Source organism: Schistocerca americana, chromosome 10, assembly GCF_021461395.2.
Source record: "Schistocerca americana isolate TAMUIC-IGC-003095 chromosome 10, iqSchAmer2.1, whole genome shotgun sequence".
NCBI lineage: Eukaryota > Metazoa > Arthropoda > Insecta > Orthoptera > Acrididae > Schistocerca > Schistocerca americana.
The window spans coordinates 133,230,829-133,239,901 of record NC_060128.1 but is presented as its reverse complement, the minus strand read 5'-3'; positions in this window follow the sequence as shown (position 1 = coordinate 133,239,901).

Genomic DNA, 9,073 nt, shown 5'->3' with positions numbered 1-9,073 from the left:
CTATACATGGGGTGTAATTTCGTATGACAGCAGGAGCACTCTCATGGTTATCCCATGTACCCTGACTACAAATTTTTAATTCAGTCGCGTGATTCGACCTGCTGTGCTGCCATTCATGAACAGAATTCCATGGGGTGTTTTCCAACAGGATAACACTCGTCCACATACCACTGTTGTAGCTCAACATGCTCTACATGGTGTCGACATGTTGTCTCGGCTTGCTCAATGACCAGGTCTGTCTCCAATCTAACACATCATCGGACAACTGCAGCGTCATCCACAACCGGCATTAGCCGTCCCCGTATTGGCCAACAACGTGTAACTCCATCTCACATCCGACACCTGAACGACAGAATGCGTGCATGTTTCATGTTTGCATTCAACACTGTGGCGGTTACATAGATTATTAATGTACCAGCACTCCACATTTGCAGTGGCTTTTCTCGCGCTTACATTAATCTGTGATCTTGCAACGCTAAATTTCAGAACTCCAAATTAATTATTTCTTGATGGTGGGATTTTTTCCCCAAGAGTATCTCTATCTTTGGAACAATATAATCATAGGGGAAAGATTTACGAGACGTACTGATACAGAGAAGAAAGAACAAGGAAACTACACGAGATAAACGAACAATGAGAAGTCATTACAAGTCGCTGGATTATGCTACAATTTTCACATGGGTTGTTATGATTTAAGTGCTTTCACCGCCACTGCGAAAGCTACAGCCAAACAGAGGAAGAATTAGGGAATAAATCTCTACTTACGTTGCGTTCCTCGGAGTCGGATCCATATTACTAATCATCACCATGTGTGAAACCGCAAAAGATGGTCCGCGTACTCACCTGAAACGAAAAATAATAATTGTTAGTGACAATTACTCTACGACACTATTCCAAAAACAAATTAATCATGAAAGCTCTCTAACAGGCTACTGCCTAGCAGTGGAAACGAAACTCTGACTTTGGCATGGGATATAAGCTACGTTGGCGTACCTCAGTTCCCTGACTCTTTCCCAGTTCAGAGCAAATACCATTTTATACATAATTATAGCTTACTCTCCACAGTATACAATTCATTTTAAAAACTACACTTTTTCTACGCGAAATTACAAAAAAAATTGTTCAAATGGCTCTGAGCACTATGGGACTTAACATCTGAGGTCATCAGTCCCCTAGAACTTAGAACTACTTAAACCTAACTAACCTAAGGACATCACATACATCCATGCCCGAGGCAGGATTCGAACCTGCGACCGTAGCAGTCGCGCGGTTCCGGACTGCGCGCCTAGAACCGCGAGACCACCGCGGCCGGCGCCAAATTACACTACGCACTATCAATAACGTATCTGCTTACGTTTTAAAATACTTGCATCACATATCGGCGGACTTTATCTGCTGCCGGGTCCTTGTAGTTTTATGTAAGAATATTCCTTGTCCGGGGGTCACTTTTGCGTTGTCCGCTTTTAGGAACTACCACATCCAGAGGATAGTGCCATGTATTTGCGGATATAGTCTCATGTTGTTTACGGACTGGTATTACCGTGGAAACCACGGCACGAGTCAAGAATGCATTCCGAAAAGTTACAAACAAATGAATATCGCCGCTTGTTCATATACAACACGCAAAAGAGCTATACGACGCAATATGCACATTGCATCGCTTCGTACGGACATATTTTGTTATGGTTGATACATATCTTGAAGGAAACCTCATTGAATCTTTCATAACACTGTAAATGACATTTAGTCTTATCAATTACTTTTGCTGTTGGGACGAAAACGATAGAAGATTACTCCAAAACGACGCGCTTCCTCATTACCAACATCCTATAACCCTTAGAATGGGAACATGCTTTCTGATGTGTCTGTCATACTCGGAGAAACTGAGTTCTACAGAATCGTACGTCTGATATTAGAACTTTCGGGCAATAAGTACAGTTACGATGAACCATCGGAAGCCCAGCTCAGTTGATGATGCCTAAGGACTCTGTGGGGTCTTACGAGAAAAGGGAGACTAAGTCTCTTCGAATGTCTTAGAAACTATTTATCTTGGCGTATTAGTGTGCTACCGTTTATCGACATCGAACTCATACGGTGACAACCTTTACATTTGTGCGATTTATCGTGGAACTGAAATACAACTCTTTTTTGTATTCTTGTGGGTGACCACACGTTTTGTTGTTGAGGATCAATTGTCACTGATATCACATCCAAATTATTTTGGAATTTGTTTTGGTCTTCTGATGACTTTTATAGCAACAGAAGACCCTTAATAATTCTTGGGGACCGCCAGAATACGACTTTGCGACAGTTACTAAGAACTGTGACATTTCTGACACGAAATTATGAATCCAGTCGTACAAGTGATACGACACTCCATAGGGACGGCATATAATTAGAAGCTGCTTGAGACGGATGGCATCAAAAGTCTTGTGGAAATCTATAACTATGGAATCAACTTGAGATGCCCTGTCGATGGCACACATTACTTCGTGTGAATCTCAGCATGGTAATAATGAGTTCTGCCCGTTAGGCAGGTCAATTTCCCATGTCAAACATTGTCCATGTCCTCTCCCTTTTTCCGTCATGATTTTAGAAGCCGCCTATTATACATTTATCTTGATATCGTCAATCACCTGGTATCTTCTCCTTCCTGTGGTCTTCCTCCCACACAATATTTATTCTACCGCATCATTTATCTTGCAGTCACCTCTTGTCCTAACATTTTTTTTCCATCTGTCAATTATTAACACTGTTTTCTTTTCTAGTGACGTCTGTAATATGCAATTAACTAACTCACTGCTAGGATCTCTCATGAACGAAATGCTGAAGGAAACCTCAAACAGAGTAACACTGTACCACAGAGAGGAATAACACATCAACTGGATCCCATTCTTCTGACTGTGCAAAAAGGCATTTCCATACCGGAAAACCCTGCATCAGAGACCTTCATCCATTTTAATTGCCCTCTCCCACACCAAACCAACCCACAACCAGTGGCGGCTACGCAGAAACACCGCGAATCGCTTTACATAAAGACTTTGGCATATTGACCATCCTCAAATAGAAGGTGGGGAGGGGGGTGGAGATGTCGACCTGTGCTCGTATTACGCCCCCTCCTCCAGATCCGCGGAACGCTTCCGCCCTTATAAATATTCATCACAAATATTTAAAATTCCAGCTCACGGAACAACGGCGCGGCACAACACGGCGAGTCACCCCCCTCCACCCTCCCCCTTTCTCCACTGTTTGCTTTTCTTTTCAAGTGCAAAACCCGGCGCCCGGTGAGCACGGAACATTTGCGGAACAGCCCCTCCGTCATCTTCAGAGGACGCACACGTCGTCCTTTTAATATAGAAACGACAGCAGGGCCGACAACGTGCCCGCACAGTGAAATACTCTTTCATCTCCGCCCACAAGACCGCGACAAAGGAGGGGACGGTTTCTTGTGTGCGGGCCGCGCAATAAAAGAAGACGCTAGGCGGCTTTTGAATGCTCAACAAGCGCCTCAGCGACTGAATATTTATGCGGTGACTAGGAGGGGGGGAGGGGCACAGTGTCTGCCTCCAGGGCTTAGTGAGTATTACAAGCCCGCCCCGTGTAATATCGCCTCCAGGCCAGGGAGGGGACATCAAATATTAAAGGCCTCTCCCGTAGCTAGTTAGCTAGCGCACCCCGTCCACTGTACTAGGGTCATTGCTTCGCTTATCAAAACGTCATCATACACTACCGCAACTGATCGCTTTACGATGGTCAGGAATTATTAATCACAATGAAGAGCCAAAGAAACCGGTACACCTGCCTAATACCGCGTACGACCTCCGCGAGCCGCAACACGATGTGGCATGGACTCGACTAACGTTGAAAGTAGTGCTGGATGGAAATGACACCGTGAATCCTGCAGGGCTGGCCATAAATCCGCAAGAGTACAAAGGGGTGGAGATCTCTTCTGAACAGCAAGTTGCAAGACATCCCAGATATGCTCAATAACGTTCATGTCTGGGAAGTTTGGTGGCCAGCGAAAGTGTTTCAACTCAGAAGAGTGTTCCTGGAGCCACTCTATAGCAAATGAGGCGTGTGGGGTGTCGCATTGTCCTGTTGGAATTGCCCAAGTCCGTCGGAATGCACAATGGACATGAACAGATGCAGGTGATCAGACAGGATGCTTGAGTAAGTATCTAGACGTATCAGGGGTCCCATATCACCCCAACTGTACACACCCCACACCATTACAGAGCCTCCACAAGCTTGAACAATCCTCGGCTGACATATAGGGTCCATGGGACCATGAGGTTGTCTCCATACCGGTACAGGCCCATCCGCTCTATACAATTTGAAACGAGACTCGTCCGACGAGGCAACATGTTTCCAAATGGTTCAAATGGCTCTGAGCACTATGGGACTTAACTTCTGAGGTCATCAGTCGCCTAGAACTTAGAACTAATTAAACCTGACTAACCTAAGGACATCACACACATCCATGCCCGAGGCAGGATTCGAACCTGCGACCGTGGCGGTCGCTCGGCTCCAGACTGTAGCGCCTAGAACCGCACGGCCACTCCGGCCGGCACCGTGTTTCCAGTTATCGAGAATCCAGTGTCGGTGTTGGCGGCCCAGGCGAGACGTATAGCTTTGTGTCGTGCAGGAATCCAGGGTACACGAGTGGGCCTTCGGCTCCGAAAGCCCATATCGATGATGTTTCGTTGAATGGTTCGCACGCTGACACTTGTTGATGGCCCAGGATTGAAATCTGCAGCAATTTGCGGATGGATTACACTTCTGTCTGTCTTCAGCCGTCGTTGGTCCCGTTCTTGCAGGATCTTTTTCCGGCCGCAGCGGTGTCGGAGATTTGATGTTTCACCGGATTCCTGATATTCCAGGTATATTCGTGAAATGATCGTACGGGAAAATCTCCACTCCATCGCTCTCTCGGAGATGCTGCGTCCCATCGCTCGTGCGCCGACTCTTACACCACGTTCAAACTCGGTTAAATCTTGATAACCTGCCATTGTAGCAGCAGTAACCGATCTAACAACAGCGCCAGACACTTATCTTATATAGGCGTTGCCGACCGCAGCGCCATATTCTGCCTATTTACCTATCTCTGATGTCTGAATATGAATACGCATGCTTGTACCAGTTCCTTTGGCCCTTCAGTGCGTAAGAACGAGAGTCGCTTAATCTCGCAGTTTGAGAAGGTTGAAGGAAAACAGACAGAGAGATGGTCTCTCCCTGCTGTGCCTTCACCATTTTACTCCCACCAGTACGATAAATACATACAATTTAGAAGTTTTTCACATAATTAACATTTATTATCGTAGTAAGCAACAAATATAAGAAGAGATGGACAGAAAGTAAACAATCAGTTCTTTTAACGAGGTGGTTTCACTTTGGAACCACTGGGACGTAATAGCGAGCTATTTCGACGTTCAGTCCGTAATTTCAGTTGCTGTTAGGCTATAGACTTCAGTTCAGCCAACGATTTATGTCATCATTTTGTTCACGGCTTAAATCTCTAATAACTATCCTCAAATGCCTAACATGGATCTTTTGCTAATTCGAATAAATACGTTGAAACGTTTTCGGAGTGCACTGTCTTCAATAGTACACAGAGCTGAATCCTGAACACAACTGTACTCTTTGTTATACATAGTACGCAAGGACAAAGATGTTTCAAATAACGTACGCTACGTTTGGAAAAAAGAAGTAATTAACTGTAGATAATAGGAATATTTACTTCATTCCATCATTTCTTTGCAAAAAAATTTCCTATTTAAGGCTGAAAATCAACAAACTGCATTTTCGTTTACTAATATTTGTTTGTATACAACTAGTTTTTTGCTTATGGGACCACTGATAGGAAATAATTGTGTAGTCTCCACAACAGACACTAGTGTGTAGAAAACCAAACGTTAGAAATAATGGTGCTTCCAACAAACAAAGTATCTTTGGATGTGAGATTAGGTGAGACACGTCAAATCGAGTATTCATTTCTAGTGTTATGCACCAAACACTGTAATTTAACAAAATGGTTCAAATGGCTCTGAGCACTATGGGACTTAACATCTTAGGTCATCAGTCCCCTAGAACTCAGAACTACTTAAACCTAACTAACCTAAGGACATCACGCACATTCACGCCCGAGGCAGGATTCGAACCTGCGACCGTAGTAGTCCCGCGGTTCCGGACTGCAGCGCCTAGAACCGCACGGTCACCGCGGCCGGCTGTAATTTAACATGTTTGGTGCACACACACATGACATTCGCTCGATTTGAACATTTATCACCTAACTGCGTGAGCAAATTTTCTGTGTACATGTGTGGATAGTATTTTTGTTTTTAATTTTGGCTCCCTACACTGGAGTGTGTCTTCTGGACGCTAATCAGTTGATTCCTGATGTAGTATCACTAAGTCTAAACCGGTTGGGAATAAATGTTTGCAAAACAATAATGTCGTTTGTCCGTTTTTGCCAAAGTGATTCAGCGGAGTGAAAACAAGACTCCTTACAAATTACACAGTGGATTTTTGTCGGAATTTTCACAGACGGACGACGAGTACGAAATGGGTACATGAGGTATCAAACTGACCAGCCTGAGGTCCAGTTTTCCAAAAATTCTTTTAATTCCTTGTAAATAAACAGAATAATTGAGAAAAACTTAATTTGAGCTTGGACTGGGGAAATGAGAATCGTGGTACCAAATGTAGCAATGTGAGGCCTGTTATTGCAAAAAAAGATTTAATTGGTTGAAAGCAATCAGGAAAACTAAACAAACTTAATTAGAGATTTGAGGGAAAATTATGACATTTCATGAAAAGCTGCTGCTAGCGACATAAATAATGCGTTAGAAAATATCAGCTCACAAAGTAAACTGAAACTTCTCTGCTTTCTATTGATGTGTATGCTCTGGATAATATTAGAATACCGATAAATATTTCAATATGTTATATTTCATTTAATGCTTTCTTAACAATACTTAAAAATGAAAAAATACGGTCAAATGTCTTTTGAAATGAATTGTCTAAAAATAAGAAACAAAACAGATTGGAGAAACATTTGGCGCTCATGTATAGCAAACGAGCTGGGGATCGGCAGTTAAAAGTTAGGTGTTTAAGTTATAATCTTGGTATTTTACAGAGCACTAGAGGGTATTTGTGTGGTGAAATTTCACGCTGTGTTTTCCTAACGGCACTATCATATGAGCATCTCGCCTATCGTACATGATTTCCAGCGTGGTTCGAAAGTATGTCAAATGTCTGTCCAATACATTTTGTTTCTTACTTTTGGACAAATCAGTTCACAAAACAGGCTCTCCCTTTTTCAGGTTTTAGATAATAGTGTATTTCTGTACATGTCTGGAAGGAAAAATCTTCATAGCTTCGAATTACAAAGTGAACCTGCTGCGCAAGGCGAGTATTTTTTTTTTTATCTTGCATAGTAAAAGAAAGTTGTTTGCATTTCGGTACATTAGCAGTTCACGATAATCCAAGGCATCTGTCGTCTTTGGTGGCCGGCGCTATAAGGATTTTTCTTACTAACTTTGAAATTAGTTCAGCTTTCTATCCAGTAACTTTCGTATCAGTGTACATTGCCTTCACACAACCGTTAAAATATTGTTTGCTTTTTCGTGGGATAAGAGTTGACAGGTGCGCAACTGTCAATACATATAAACAGCTGAGGCACTCATTCACAGGAAGAGAGTATTCGTGGTTACACAGGGTCTATTCAAAGCGAATCTTAAGCGTCTGGTAAGCGCATAGCGCACGGCACAGAGCTTGATATACTTCGCCGCGTGTGTACTGCGAGCCGCCATAACTCGCCACGGCCAGGCGACAATGAGTCGAGGGCCGACCTACCGCAGAGCCATCTAGCGGGACGTGTCCCCAACCGCTGGAAGTACCCCTCGGTGGCAGAACGTCCGCCATCTGTTAGCCTCCGCGGGAACTGCCACATCCATTTGCGAAGCGCCCCACCCCAGGGCGTCTGCTCCGCCTACGCAAGGGCCAGGGGGGAGAACTCTCTTCTCTCCACGGCGCAAACGGCCCTTCTGCGGCGGCGGGACAGAGAATGTGTGTGTGTGTGTGTGTGTGTGTGTGTGTGTGTGTGTGTACAAGGGAGGTGGGCCGGGCATGTAAATTGCTATCATTACGGCGGTAACAAGGAGGCGCCGCTAGCTAAAAGGCTGCGGAATTCCGACCTACCCCAAGCAAGACCGGGTTCGCTGGATTTTGCTTCCGGCTTCACAAACGGAAACCTCCACTGATTTTACCTTTTAGTGACTTCTTGTACAAGCCGATAAGTAAAATCGTCTGTCATCACCAGACGCTAAAGGCAAGGTGCTGTTGATGTAATCATCCTTCTTTGTCCCTCACCGTCTGTAGCGTTTTGTTGTGCTTTCTGCGGTTCATTCATCTGACAATACTTTGCAGCGTGAAAGTTCTGGGCTGTCTCTTGACTTTTTTCGCAGGATTTTTTTCTTCGAAGACATTTTTATGGAGCTTTTACAGGGTGTCCAGAAAAGGACTCCCTGATTTCAAAATTAAATATCTCGAAAACAAAGATCGATAGAGGAATGCAGATTATACAGCAGTTAGAAATAATAGTTACAAAAGCTGGTAACAGATGGCGCTGTACGCTGTACAGCTCATATCAGCATACATGAGTGAAATAATCGTATGAAAACAATCTTTGCAAACAATCACATCACAATGTTTTCAAAATGTTCACCATTGGCACTACAGAGGTGGCGCAAACGAGGAATGAAATTCGCCATCACATTTCGTAGTGTCTCAACCGAAATGGATTCACATGCCACAGAGATCGCCGATTCAAGCTCGTCCAGCGTGGCGGGATGCTTCGGGTAGACCATGTCTTTCACTGTGCCCCACAAAAAGTCACAGGGAGTCAAATCCGGCGAATATGGAGGCCAATCCACGACTGCACCAGTAAATTCGGGATTTTCCAAAGCAATGACTCGATTCCCGAAGTATTCCTCAAGAAAGCGAAACACTTGTTCGGTCCGATGTGGTCGGGCTCCATCTTGCATAAACCATTCAGTACCTGGACGATCCTCTA